The following is a 13,003-nucleotide window of genomic DNA, read 5'->3' as shown; positions in this document are numbered from 1 at the left end:
ACTTTAGATCAAGTGATCTCCAACATTGTTTCATTAGTACTACCAGAATTATTACACCAAGATGTTCTAATTATGGCATGTGCATCATGCCAGTAAGTAAATTTAAAACAACTAATGAGGCGAAACCACTTCCATCTGGGAAAAACATGGACTATGGGAGTCATAGTATTTTAGTGCTATCCAGAAGGACTGGGAAGATATTTCTGAATAAAAAATACTCTTACCACTCTGTATCCCACCAGGAAAAGAAAGGAAAAGTAGGAATAGTTCTACAAAAGCAATTTCTACTTTTTCAACATGCATCTGCCCAAAGTAAGTTCTGAACACTAGCTTCCTTTGAAACAGCCATTCATCACTTCTTCACCTTTCTGCTGGTTGCTCTTCAGCTCGATATCCCATCTTCTTTCTGCCTCTGACCTACACAGCATCAACAGGAAATCCCAGACCAAGAAGCAATCCTCTCCCAGAGCCTCCATCTACACCCTCTGACTGGGGTCTCCATTTAACTTCAAGCATGGTTTTCAGTCCCTGCCTAAGCTACCTACATCTTCAGTACATTTGCTCCTAGCTCTGCACCTGAATCATTGCTTGGATTTCCTGGATTCACCTTGGAATCAACCTGGCATGTTACATCCTCTTTGTCTGTTGCTCACCACGCTGCCAACAGGACCTGCTGCCATCACCACTGCCCTGCTCTGGTGCCATGGACTCCATCCTGCTGCTGAGGCTACCACCTGCCTGCCTTGTGGCTGCTCATCTCTCACCTTTCTTTGGGGAGCAGCATCCTCTTGCTGCAGCCTGACCATTCCATGGAAAAATGGGATGGCTTCTTAAGAGAGTCCCACTTGCCATCACAACTTTAGCAGTAGCTTCTGCTTCAGGAAGCCCTAGTTAATAAAAGTCCTTGAATGCTTTTCCCCTCTGCCACATCCAGCAACTTCAAAAAGGTTTGCAGATGGTGGCAGTGAGTAACTTACTTCAGCATAATAAAAATGCAATGATAACCAATGGATAATATTCACTTAGTGCTTCCAGGTAAGTAATATGAAGTAGCTTGAGAGCATGCCAAAACTTACTGCCTATATCACTGAATTTAGTTTTGTTCTTGTGTTTGAGTTTCAGTTTGGTTTTGGTTTTTTCCTTGGTTGGCTGTTTTTTTTTCCATGGGACAAAAAGTGGCTCAGAACAGTCAAACACATCAGGATGTGTTTGGTACTGTTTTATCATTAGTTACCTAGGGAGGTCAAACAGCAACTCTAGCTCCTATCCTGTACCTCTCTTTTGTCTCCTGGCCCCCTGTTCTGTGGTTCAAATGGCTGCCTCTAAGCTTAAATCTGGACTTGGGGTGACACTAGGAGTTTGTCAAATATTTGCTTTAAAAACTTCATATACCTCCCTGGGGGGTGATATGTTCACAATCTAACACCTCCTGTCAGTTCTGTTTACATGCAAAAATACTGATTTTGAAACATAATTTTACATTCTAAGTTTTTTATAGATCTTTCTTCAAAGCTTACTTTATGCTCTGGTTAGAAATTAAAGTTTGCCATCAACAAGCACAAATAAAGGATCTTACCATTTACGCCATTCCTATATGTCACACACCTTTCTCTAAGATTCTTTACATCCAAACTCTGCCAAAACCCTTTGTTGTCCTCACACAGTCTTTTGTCACCTACTGTAGAATGGATCTCTACAAAGGATCCATAGATCCCCTGCAACCTTAGACTAAATCCCTGCAACGAAGTCCACTTAACCTGCTTAAGTTAGCAGGTTAGATACACGGATGGTTTAGTTACTTCATTTTCCTAGCAATTTTCTGAGATAGACAAACATTTTTTTGCCATTTGTCAACAAATGCCTTTTAGGTTTACTGTGGTCTTAGAATTGAAATCAGGACAGGAAACATAACCTTGAATGGTATCCAAGTATTAATGGCAAGAACATGTTGCCCATGTGAAGCTATTTCAGACTTCACAGTGAAGCAACTATAATTACACTCCTTAGTAGTCACTTAATATATGACTATTAAAACAGCACATATATTTTAACACATTCTCAGGCTTACCAGCTGAACAGAGATTTATCAAGTTTATATCTCAGGAAAAATTAAAAAATGAAATAAAGCTGTCTTTGAGCCATGGCCACACATTTTTTTCATCCTAAATTAAACACAGCTTTACTGGCCTATACAGTTTCTCCCTTTTCTTCGCTGCCAATAAAATTCCACTAAGATTCTGCACCCAATTTCTGCAGTGCATCAGGCCCCTTTGTGAAAGACACAGGGTGGTAAATCCCAATATCTAGCTATTATTTTTAGTGGTTCACTCAAAGGCATTGGTTTGCTCAGAGGAACATCTTGTTCAAGTTTCTGCCCAGCAGACACTCTCCAGGTGTCTGCTCTACCCTTCTACTGGAAATTGCTGTCCCCACTTTGGCTAACTGGACTGACCCCAACAAAACAGTGCAGAGGTTACTTTTTTAAAATTAATTTTGTGAAATGACCTTACAACTAGTAAGATCAGAACAGCTGAAGAGAGGGCAAGTTGCAGTGCACTGTCAGGTTTAATTTGGGGCAGTTATTTCTTGAGTAACATTTGCTAGTGAAGGCCTTGTGTTGTCATGTAAGAGGAAAAGTTGAAATCTCTTGTTTTGAGTCCTTTTTTGGACCTTTCAGGTTCCAACTACCAAAAAAAAAATATGCTAATGAGTTAGTTACAAATAATATAACAAGATGTCTAAACTCCCAATTTACTATGATTACCATACAATTTAGAAGAAAAGAATGAAAGCCAGCAGTTCACAGTAATTCTGTGTGTTGTTTAAAATGGCTAAACAGTAGGTGCTGGGAAAAAGATGGAAAGATATATTTTTTTACCTGTTAACCTGGCAAGAGCAAAGGTGACACTGAATTTCTTGCAGAAAAAAAAGAACATTTTTTTTTCCAGATAAACTAATTTCCCTGAAACTTGTAAGTACTATTCCTGTCCTACAAATCTGTTTATTAAAACAGGGAATAGCAGGTAGTGGTCATAAGGTATACCATACCTTATATACCATATATACCTCATAAGGTATACCATAAAAATATGGTATATGTTAGTTTATTTATACCAGATCTGAGTAAGCTCAAAGACAAGTAATTTTCTAGAAAAAGCTGTGCTGCTGAAAACAGATAAATATAGTTTGTTTAGAGTAGATCATGTTGACTGATTTTGTCTGGCTAATCATATTTGCATGCTGAGTGGCTAATTATTGTGCACCCAGGTCCTGATGCTATAATGGGATCTCTGCATACAGACCTCTGTTCCTACTTGAAGTTCTATTCAATTAAGTTACACCATATACCTCTTTAAAGCAAACAATACTGTAGTTCAGTTTATATGTCCTTGTAAAACAGAGAGCTGAAACACATCTATACAACAAAACCACTCACACCTAGTTTATAGGCAGCACAAGTCCATCAACTTTCCTAAATCTGCAAGAAACATGAATTTGACATACATCAGGAATAATGCAATTTAAAGAAACCAGAAAGAAAGGAAGGGAAAAAAAAAAAAAAAAAAAAAAAAAAGAGAGAGAGAGAGAGAGAGAGATATAGAAAAAGAAGTAGACACAACCAACCAGGGGAGCTCACAAAGGCCAACTTTGAATATCTCTCTGCCCTTTACACCTTCCCTCCCAGGAGGGAATGATTATATTTTTCTTCCTTTCAGTTGTTCCTAGCTTGTGACAACAACATGCTTCTAGCCATATTCTTGCTCAAGCGATAACAGTTAAAAACAAGCCTGGTCTAAGGCCGAAACATAGGAAACCAAAACTTTTTCATGATTTCCACCTCGGTGTGCAGCTTTTCCCAGATCAGAGAGCAAAGGCTGAGTTTAAAGGATATATGAGGTTGTGCTATCAAACCACACAAACCACACAGGGGAAATTAGGACTTCAGCTCTCCACCAAATGCTTTTCTTGACTTCTGCCCTAAGAGTCCCAAGGTTGAAACACAGCATACAGACACATTTTTTGACTTGGATTACTGCAGGGGGGTTGGACTAGATGACCTGGAGAAGTCCATTCCAACCCAAATGATTCTATGATTCTATGTTCAGGGGACCAACTTAATTGACAAGTTCCCAAACTAAGGGAATGAGCTGATCAGACTGGCTACTGTGATAGCAAAGAGGGACTCAATGTTACCGTGTTTGAGGAGGAAAATAAAAATAAAAAAAAGGAGGAAAGGGATGAGAAAAGGCAGTGTCTCACCACTAGACTTTAAAACCCTTGGCTGTAAAGGTTTCATTCTCTTTTTCAGTAACAGAACTGTCAACTTCCTGCCTTTGATCAAGCCCCATCCTCCATTTTGCTGTGTATGTTCCATGAACTCCAAATCACTCATTTTCCTAGCTGCTCCTTGATGCTGACAGGTATTGTGCCAAGTACTTGGGTACCTTGTGACCTATCAGCTTCTTCTCCAGACATTTCACTTGCTCTCCTCTGCAGCAAGATTCAAAAGATACCCTGTCACAAGCAATGCAAATACCCCTTAGTAGGTGACCTGATACAGATGACAGGTACACATCAGTCAGGAAGTGCCTGCAATTCACTCACCAAATACATTCACGTTACCTAAAGAGAGGCAATTAGGAATTGTAATTATCATACAGGCCCACGGCTGAAGGAGGTGGGTGTCGTGGTGACAGAGGATACAAAGAAGGTGGAACTACTGAATGCCACCTTTGTCTCTATACTGATGGAGACTGTTCAGAGGAGGCCCAGACCCCTGGGGCCCCAGAGAAAGCCAGGATAAAGGAGGATGATGCTTGATGAGGTTGGGGATCAATTAAGTAATCTGCACATCCATAAATCCATGGGTCCTGATGGGATGCACCCACGGGTGCTGAGGGAACTGGTGGATGTCATATCTAGGCTGCTCTCCATCATCCAAGAGGTGCCTGAGGACTGGAGGAAAGCAAATGTCACTCCAGTCTTCAAAAAAGGCAAAGAGCAAAGACCCAGGTAACTACAGAGCCGTCAGCCTCACCTCCATCCCTGGAAAGGACTTATTCTGGGTACTGTCTCTAGGTTTATCAAGGACAATAGGGTCATTAGGAGCACTCAACATGGTTTAACCAAAGGAAGTCACATTTAACCAACCTGAGAGCCTTCTACGACGATATAACCAGGTGAATAGATGATGGCAGTGCAGTGGATGTAGTTTATTTTGATTTCAGTAAAGCATCTGACACCATCCCTCCCACAGCATCCTTGGAGCTAAACTGAAGAAGTGTGGCCTGGATGATCAGGTAGTGAGGTGGATCAGAAGCTGGTTGAAGGATAGAAGCCAGAGAGATGTATTCAATGGGATGGAGTCCAGTTGGAAGTCTGATTCTAGAGGAGTTCCTCAAGGGTCAGTACTGGGACCAGGACTATTCAACATGTTCATCAGTGACGTGGATGAGGGAACAGAATGCACTGTCAGCAAGTCTGCTGATGACACAAAGCTGGGAGGAGTGGCTGACACCCCAGAAGGCTGTGCTGCCATTGAGAGAGGGACCTGGGCAGGCTGGAAAACTGGGCAGGGAGAAATTTAATGAATTGCAACAAAGGGAAGTGTAGAGTCTTGCACCAGGGAAAGAACAACCCCAGGTACCAGTACAGGTTGGGGACTGATCTCTTGGAGAGTAGCATAGGGGAAAGGGACCTGGGGGTGCTGGTGGATGGAAGGATGACCGTGAGCCAACAATGTGTCCCTGTGGCCAAGAAGGCCAGTGGCATCCTGGGGTGCATTAGGACGGGGGTGGGTAGGAGGTTGAGAGAGGTTCTCCTTCCTCTCTAGTCTGCCCTGGTGAGGCCACATCTGGAATATTGTGTCCAGTTCTGGGCACCCCAGTTCCAGAAGGTCAGAGAAATGCTTGAAAGAGTGCAGCACAGGGCCACAAAGATGATTAAGGGAGTGGAAAGGCTGAGGGAGCTGGGTGTCTTTAGCTTGGAGAAGAGGAGCAGGAGCGCCTGGAAGTATGAAAAGGGCCAGTGCCAGGAGGACAGAGCCAGGCTCTATTCAGTTACAAGCTGGAGCATAGGATGTTCCACATAAATATAAGAAAAAACTTTCTCACTGTGAGGGTGACAGAGCCCTGGCACAGGCTGCCCAGGGAGGCTGTGGAGTCTCTTCTCTGGAGACATTCAAAACCCACCTGGATGTGTTCCTGTGTGACTTACATTAGGTGACCCTGCTCTGGCAGGGGAGTTGGACTTGATGATTTCTCAAGGTCCTTTCCAACCTCTAACACTCTATGATTTCTGTGACCAAAAGCCTGTGTGCCAGGCTAAATCTTACACTGAGTGAACTCCAGAAGATACAAATACATCAATCCCATTGCTTCCTGTAAAGGATGCTGCCACATACTCTGTGATTGTGTTGGGCACTGAACAAATACAAATGCAAGCCTTCTCCCACTAGGTATCCAAGGATTCACAGCATAAGGGCACCAACATAAAAGTGGCTTCTGTAAGCATATGATCTCCCCTCTTCTAATGTCATCTTGTCTTCATTGCCTTTTAGCTTTGACTTTCAGGTAATTTTGTGCATCAGTCAAATAAACAACTGTCACAAGGTGCCAGGCTTGAAATTAAGACAACTCTTATACACATTAATCCTTCTTGTTTCAGACCAATGGGGGCTCCCTCTGCCCAGTGTCCCAGCCTAACCCTCACATGTACAGACTTCCCATCACTGTCACATGATAACTTTCTTACTATGTGAAGCACTGACGTCTCAGGTAGAATTTTCAACCCTGAAGACACATCTTTTCCCATGTTCTTAGATGTGTCAAGAGTGACATGAGAAACCTCCATACTTAGTATTTCTATGGAGATGTAATACAAAAAGAGCTTTATCCCCAACAGTGGGGCAGGTCTCTATTTCCCACTGATGTCTGTGTGAGTCACAGGACTTACATAACGCCAAGATTGCCTTGTGACTCTCACCCATTTGATTGAGGCTACGCATCTCTTTAACACCATAGCCCAGAGAAGGAGTTTCTTCAGGGAAGGCCCTAAAATCTGTCCTACACGGGGCATAGATTAGAGGAACACATTTCCTCCTGATCTCATGACATGAAGCTACACACACACACACGCGGAGGTGGTCTGGGAGGAGGGAGGGGGCGAGGGGCAGGCGACCACCCGAGGGGGTGGTAGAGAGGCTAGGGAGGAGTGGGGGGGCTTGGGGGGAGTGGAAGGGAAGGGGACACCCCCGGCAAGCCTGGCGCGTGCGCGCCCGCTCCCCCCCCACCTCGGAGCGCAGGCGCCAGGGAGGAGAGGGGAAGAGAGGGGAGGGGCGGGGTTGGGGGGGCAGCGGCTGCTCCTCCCCGTTATCCCGGTCCGGGTCCCATTGACCCCTGCAGGACCGTGGATGGGTTAGTTCTGGCCGTCGCTGCCCTGCCCCCGGGGCCGCTATGAGGGGCGGGTGGCAGCAGTTCGCCATGGGAACGGAGGTCCCCTCTAGGGCTTCACCTGGCACCGCCCGGGGCGGGGCGGGGGGCCGGGCTGGGTTAGGCCGAGCCGGCTCGGCTCCTTCCTCCCGTGTGCGGGGGGCTGCCGCTCCGGGGGTGGGGTGAGAGAGCCGAGGGAGGTAACCCCGCCCGGAGGAGCGAGGGGAAAGGTGGGTGCCGGGGGGCCGGGTTCCGGAGGGGCTGGATTTGGGAGGGGCTATTGCCGGGTCTGCTCTGTCAGGTGCCGGGTCCGCTCCGTCAGGTGCCGGGTCCGCTCCGTCAGGTGCGGAGCAGCTCCTTGTCGGGAGCTGAGAGATCGGGTGCTTTCGCGGAGAACTCCGAGGGATCCATCGCCCGTGGGCTCTCTGGGTTTTTTCGCCTTTAAATTTTTTTTTCTTATTAATTTTCTTTTTATCTTTTCCTTTTTTCTTTTTTTTTTTTTTCCTTCTTTTTGTTTCCCCAGAAGGGCCGGGGGCTGCTTGCAGTCCTTCAGCAGCCGCCCTTCGCTGAGCGGGTGCCGCGGAGCCCCGCGCTGCCCTCCCGTAACTCCGGAGCGGCGGCGTTCGCTTCTCGGCTGCTTTTTCGGGCGGGTTTTTGACCGTGTTATACTTAACCTCTCTTAACGGGTTCCAGAGCCCTTTGGAGCGCTGCTTGCTTAACGGTGAGTGAGGGTCGCGGTTTCAGTTTCATGGGGTAACTCAACTTTTATGCTTTCCTCCGGGTCCGTAGCAGAAACGAGTTGAGGTGCCGGTGCCTGCCGTGTCGCTGGAGCCTGGCAGAAGCGCGCGTGTGGGAGTGAGTTACTGACATCTCTTCTATAAGATTGATCGATAATCGGAACAATTTATTGTGTAGTCCTAAATGCCATTTTTTATAGACTGTACCGAAGGCCGTAACTACGGTGAGTTGTTATAATGATAAAGTTTATACTGTATGTGGTCCTCAGGAGGTAAGATTATTTCTAGCAAGCTGGAAGTTCTGTGCTTCCATTGCTGGGGCAGTGCGATGGTCACTTCACTTCTGTCATTTGTCTTGATAATGTTTATTAAGTTGAAACTAATAAGCCAAGCTCATTATATATATATATTATTAACTTAAAGTGCCTCAGAGACCTGTAAAATCTTAGCTGTTCTGTCCGTCTTTCTGTCCGTTGCTCTGTCCGTCTTTCTGTCCGTTGCTCTGTCCGTCTCTCTGTCCGTCTCTCTGTCCGTCTGTCTGTCCGTCTGTCTGTCCGTCTGTCTGTCCGTCTGTCTGTCCGTCTGTCTGTCCGTCTCTCTGTCCGTCTCTCTGTCCGTCTCTCTGTCCGTCTTTCTGTCCGTCACTCTGTTCGTCCGTCTGTCGTCCGTCTGTCCGTCTGTCTTTCTTATGCCTCAAAGCAGTGCAGAACAAACTTTTCTGACATCTTTTGGCAGTGGAAGCGTCAGTAGCAATGCAGGTTGATGAGACGGTTTGTGCATAAATGCTGATTAATGAAAAAGCAAGTAGTGTGGAGAACTATAGTTTTGGAGACCATTGAAAAATGTAATCAGTAATTATGCTATCAGCAGCCTCTTTCACATTTGCTTTCAATTGGAAAATTGAAAATTAAGGAAGTTCTCACTGGAGCATGCATCTCCTTGTTTAATCGGTCAAATGTGCTAGAAAGAACTTGAACTCTCGTTTTTCTTTTAATCTACTTGAGAATAGTATTTTTTTTTTTCTCTTAGTTTGTGGAATTTCTAAGCTGATTGTATGGTTCCTATGGTCTCTATTCTCTTTCAGATGGTATGATGGGTTCCTTTTGCAACCTGTTTTTGAATTTTTTTTTTTTTTTTTTTTTGAATTTTTTTTTTTTTTTTTTTTTTTGGTCATTTCTACCTTCCTAGTAAACTTGCTTGTTATAGAGCCAGGCACATTAAAGGTGACTCAGCTGAGTGTTTTTTCAATAATTTTTCTGAAGTATTGCTTTCTGAGGCGTTTCATTAACGGTACAGGTGGATGATGATAACTGCAAGTTTGAGTATGCACTGATTTGTTAGATCCTGCCTGTGATGGTTTAGGATGGCTTGTTTTTTGGGGGGGTGGTTGGAGGTTGTTCTTTTTTTGTTAGAAGTTGCTGGTTATTTTGTGAGGCTTGCTGTAGGATCTTTATACTGTTCGTTGCAAGCTATTAAGGTCATGGTTAATTGAAACTGCCCTAGAGTGAATAATTTAAAGTAAAACAAATTTAAACTTTTCTTAAACCAACTTTTGGCAGGTTTGGGGTTGTTTTTTTTTTTTTTTTTGGAGGGGGGCGCGGGGGAGCGGGGATTGATGGTTTGTGTTTTTTGGTTTTTTTAGTTGGGTGGGGTTTTTTGGGTTTTTGTTTTTGGGTTTGTTTTTTTTTGTGCTCTTCAGAACAAAATCTCCAAGATGATGTTCAGGCTCTTAAAGAGGCGTCAGATTTGTATTCTACATAGGGCAGAATTGCATAGCTTACATTTTCCTGCATGTAGTTCTTTCATCAGTATCTCTTTCTAACCCACTCTGAGTCATGTGCTTGTCAAAAATATCTAATGTAGGCCTAGCATGAATGAAATTCTCTCCTTATGAGCTTGCTGTTCATTGAACAAACTTGTTTGCTATTAATATCTGATATAATCAGAAATGGGCATCATCTGACACAATCAGAAACATAAAAATAGCAAAATACAAGTCAATCCAATCTGAGTTTCCTTACCAGATATCAAATGACTGTTTGTTTGATTTTGTCTATAGTCAAAATAATTTTCCTGCTTTGGTACCCTCTGGGGGTGAGATCAGCACTTAAGTATTCTGGGTGCTACCAGGGAATATTTATCAAGGTTTCTGCTGAACTAATCCTGTGCTAGCTGAAACACCCCTGGAAGTATTAAGTGGTAAGCATGTGTGTTTAGGTCAACTTTCTTTTAAAGGATATCCTAATTAAACAATATTGTGTAAAAAAATGAGGATGAAAATTTGGTATGTAACAAAAGCATGCCTTATAGCCATTCTTTCAAGGTACATTCCTTAATTCTTTTCCTTTGCACTCATTAAGGTTTGCATCACATTGCACTCTTGCTTTCAATTTTTCTATTGCTGATCATTTGTATTATTTGTACTTAATTTTGTGCTGAAGCACGTTTTTTTTTTTTTTAACATCCTCCCCACCCCCCCGCTCCCCCCTCACCCTCCCACCCCCCCCCACATTCCCCGCATCCCCCCCCGTCTCCCCCCGTCTCCCCCCGTCTCCCCCCGTCTCCCCCCGTCTCCCCCCGTCTCCCCCCGTCTCCCCCCGTCTCCCCCCGTCTCCCCCCGTCTCCCCCCGTCTTCCCCCGTCTTCCCCCGTCTTCCCCCGTCTCCCCCTGCCTCCCCCCGTCTCCCCCCCTCATCCCCCACCCTCCCACCCCCTTGCCCCCCTCACCCTCCCCATTCATTTCAGCAAGTAAAAATAGAGCCTGTCTTTTCAGGTCTGCAGACGTGGCTTTTACAGTGGAGGAAGAGGCAACATTATTGGCACTGTGGTGAAGTGTGGGTAAGTGAAAAGGAAAAAGTATTTTGACTGCCCTTGTTGATGCCATTCTTTCCTGCTCTTGCTGTTTCCCTGTTACCTAAAGCTGTTCAAACTCGGGACTGCCAGCAGCACGTTTCTGCACCTCCCCAAGTGCTCCAGAGTTGTCCTGTGTGAGCTGCACAGTAGGTTATGCTGGTACTGATCCACCTTGCAGATGTTGGTGACTGCAGGGGGAGCCGTGGAAACACGATCGTGGTAAGTGGTGACTGCCTCTGCTCAGGGCAGCTCCCAAACAGACCAGGAAACCACACTGAATTTCTCCTGAAAGCCAATGGAATGAATGCTCACACGATTAAATTACCTAAGCATTTTCTTTGCAATTAACTTTCTTAATCACACTGTGCTGCAAGTAAGGTAACTTACTGCCATTCTTACTTATTAAAAGACACAGTGTATTAGAGTGACATTTAAAGCCAAGGAGAAGACTGATCATTCTTTCTCAGTAGTGACTACCAGAAGCAGAGGAATCAAAATAGTGTTTGCCTACTTACACTGTGCAAGTGTGTATACTTCACACGAGTGCACAGTGGGGTCAGTTCTCCCTACTAGGACCATTACCATTTAAGCAAAACATTGCTGACTCCTGGGAAGGAGAATAAGGATGATCCAAACCCACCTCTTATATAAGCAGAAGTCAAATCCTACCATGTCTTCTGGTTTGGGATCAGATCAACTGGGGACTGGTAAACTCTTTCTTGTCTTTAGGTAGCTACACATTTTTTTATTTTCATTTTGTTTCTGTCTAGTAAAATTTGGTGAAGGTATAGGAAAGCTTGCTGTCCTCATAAAACTGCTCAGTTTCCAAAAATGAATGCAAACTGGAGATGCTCACAGTTTCTTGAGCTGTTTGGGTTTTTAATGTTTTATTTTTCCCCTGTTTTTTCTCTACCAGACAAAAAAGTATTTATAAGTGTGGTGTACCAAAATAGTACAACTAAGTGTATTGTCCAGTCATATAGGTAAAATTAATGCATGAGCTAAGGTAGTCACTTCCTGATAAACAAAATAAATTAATTTCTGTACTCTTTGCAATTCTAGATTTTAATTTCAAGATCAAAAGAAGTTACCTGTTGCTTCAGAAACTGAGCTGTCTTCAGTGCCTTTAGTTTGGAAGTGTTATGTAAGTTGGTCACTGCAGAAAACTATATATAATGTCCTTTTATTCTACATGATTCTGCTTTATCCACTAATACATGCCTTTCATTTTATTGAAATAAAGCTCGTGTGTGTAGAATAGCTATGTTTTCTAAACCAGAAAGCAAATGTATGGAAGTAAAACTAATTGCTTTAAAAATGTAAAAGTAACATGAACATGATTCTTCACTGCTAAGCCTTCTCTGCAGAAGACCCCATAACATGCTTTTTGTAGGGAAATTGATTTGCTAATGGCAGTTTCATTCTTGCCATCATGTGAAATAAGTCTTAAGTGTATGAGTGTATGCTTATGCATATCCAACAGTGGGAATTATATTATTGTGAAGATGGTTGTGACTGTGCTGTGTTTCCCTTTTGCCTTGGCTATCTGTTGCTTGTTTTTGCTGCTTGATTGTTCCTTTCTGTTGGTCTGAGGATTAGACAGTCATAATATAAATACAGTCTTTGTATAATCATCAAAGATGATTATAAACAAGATTATGATTGATTAGGAATTTTTTGTTTTTGCAAATTTTGTTTTGAAGCCCAGGGTTTATCAGTTTTGTGTACAAAACTGACATTTTTAGTGCATGCTCGTGACAACTGTAGTCTGACATGTTTAGAATAACATTCTTTTGAAGGGGCTGTTTATCATGTTTCAGTCTGTACCTTGAAAGATAGGGAGAGGAACTCAACACAAAACAGGAAAGCCAGGTCTCAGTAGTATCCAGAGTTCTCAAAACATGCAGTCCAAAGACTAGATAAAAACTCTGTTCTAGTCGAATAAGTGTTAACAACTTGATTAACCAGAGCAATCTAATGTAAA

The 13,003-nt window shown here is 43.6% G+C and overlaps 2 protein-coding genes across 2 annotated transcripts in view; both read left to right on the top strand.

Moving 5' to 3' along the window:
• Positions 1-13,003, top strand: part of SUSD1 (sushi domain containing 1) — a 169,223-nt gene that overhangs the window by 77,992 nt on the left and 78,228 nt on the right. The gene's annotated exons all lie outside the window — the stretch shown is intronic.
• PTBP3 (polypyrimidine tract binding protein 3) overlaps positions 11,578-13,003 on the top strand; it is a 30,451-nt gene continuing 29,025 nt past the window's right edge. The window contains exon 1 of the mRNA XM_071730213.1: positions 11,578-12,163. The gene's annotated coding sequence lies outside the window, so the exon portion shown is untranslated. The remainder of the gene's footprint in view (positions 12,164-13,003) is intronic.

The sequence above is a fragment of the Heliangelus exortis genome, chromosome Z (genome assembly GCF_036169615.1).
Source record: "Heliangelus exortis chromosome Z, bHelExo1.hap1, whole genome shotgun sequence".
Lineage (NCBI taxonomy): Eukaryota > Metazoa > Chordata > Aves > Apodiformes > Trochilidae > Heliangelus > Heliangelus exortis.
Note: the sequence above shows the minus strand (reverse complement) of the source record. Positions and strands in the feature narration are given on the sequence as shown.